Below are 1852 nucleotides of genomic sequence, written 5' to 3'. Positions count from 1 at the left end.
CTCATTCCAATTACAGGGCCTCGAAAGAGTCCTGTATTGTTATTTTTCGTCACTACCTCCCCGAGCCGGGAGTGGGTAATTTGCGCGCCTGCTGCCTTCCTTGGATGTGGTAGCCGTTTCTCAGGCTCCCTCTCCGGAATCGAACCCTGATTCCCCGTTACCCGTGGTCACCATGGTAGGCACAGATAGTACCATCGAAAGTTGATAGGGCAGACATTCGAATGAGTCGTCGCCGCCACGGAGGACGTGCGATCGGCCCGAGGTTATCCAGAGTCACCAAAGCGGCCGGGCGCGGGCGCCCGGATGGGTTTTTGGTCTGATAAATGCACGCATCCCCGGAGGTCAGCGCTCGTCGGCATGTATTAGCTCTAGAATTGCCACAGTTATCCAAGTAGCTTGGGAGCGATCAAAGGAACCATAACTGATTTAATGAGCCATTCGCAGTTTCACTGTACCGGCCGTGTGTACTTAGACATGCATGGCTTAATCTTTGAGACAAGCATATGCTACTGGCAGGATCAACCAGGTAGCGGACCCCCTTCTCTGGGCGGGTCGAGTCGCTCGGGAGCCCCGCCGCCGCGGACGCGCGGTCGGCGGGCGCGTCGGGGACGTGAGTCTGTCTGGCGCGCGCCAGGGCCCGTCTCTCTCTCCGTGCCCTGCCCTGCGCTGCGCTGCGCTCTCGGGTATGGTTGTGCGGCCGCACGCCCGGCCGGATCGCTGTGAGAAACGGGTCGTTTCGCGCCGGCGGAGGTGCACTCCGAGGCGTCTCGTGCCCGGGCTCGCGGGCCCGTCCGAGGCGCCCTCGCCCCTCCGCGCGGCATGGGGAAGCCCAGGACCGCTGCGCTGACTACGGGACGTCTCGGTCTCGCCTCGAGGAGAACCGGGAGGGGCGCCTGAGCGTCGCCTCCCGGCGTGGGCGCCCGCCTGGTGGTGGGAGGAACCGCCGTGCCCGAAGGCAGGGGCCCTCCCGGGGCGGGCTGGGGTCGCCGATCGATCTGAAGGGTCTCTCCGCGGAGAGAAGGGATGCTGGCCGCCCTCCGTCAGGCTCCCCCGCCTGCCCTGGGGCAGGCCGGGGTGCCGGGGGCGCCCCCCGCACACCTGCGGGGCCGGCCGCCCTCCGTCAGGCTCCCCCGCCTGCCCTGGGGCAGGCCGGGGTGCCGAGGGCGCAGCCCGCACACCTGCGGGGCCGGCCGCCCTCCGTCAGGCTCCCCCGCCTGCCCTGGGGCAGGCCGGGGTGCCGAGGGCTCAGCCCGCACACCTGCGGGGCCGGCCGCCCTCCGTCAGGCTCCCCCGCCTGCCCTGGGGCAGGCCGGGGTGCCGAGGGCGCCCCCCGCACACCTGCGGGGCTGGCCGCCCTCTGTCAGGCTCCCCCGCCTGCCCTGGGGCAGGCCGGGGTGCCGAGGGCTCAGCCCGCACAGCTGCGGGGCTGGCCGCCCTCTGTCAGGCTCCCCCGCCTGCCCTGGGGCAGGCCGGGGTGCCGAGGGCGCCCCCCGCACACCTGCGGGGCTGGCCGCCCTCTGTCAGGCTCCCCCGCCTGCCCTGGGGCAGGCCGGGGTGCCGAGGGCGCCCCCCGCACACCTGCGGGGCTGGCCGCCCTCTGTCAGGCTCCCCCGCCTGCCCTGGGACAGGCCGGGGTGCCGAGGGCTCAGCCCGCACACCTGCGGGGCTGGCCGCCCTCTGTCAGGCTCCCCCGCCTGCCCTGGGGCAGGCCGGGGTGCCGAGGGCGCCCCCCGCACACCTGCGGGGCTGGCCGCCCTCTGTCAGGCTCCCCCGCCTGCCCTGGGACAGGCCGGGGTGCCGAGGGCGCCCCCCGCACACCTGCGGGGCTGGCCGCCCTCTGTCAGGCTCCCCC

This window comes from Atractosteus spatula, unplaced genomic scaffold, assembly GCF_055471065.1.
Source record: "Atractosteus spatula isolate fAtrSpa1 unplaced genomic scaffold, fAtrSpa1.hap1 Scaffold_256, whole genome shotgun sequence".
NCBI lineage: Eukaryota > Metazoa > Chordata > Actinopteri > Semionotiformes > Lepisosteidae > Atractosteus > Atractosteus spatula.
This window is presented reverse-complemented; position numbering follows the sequence as displayed.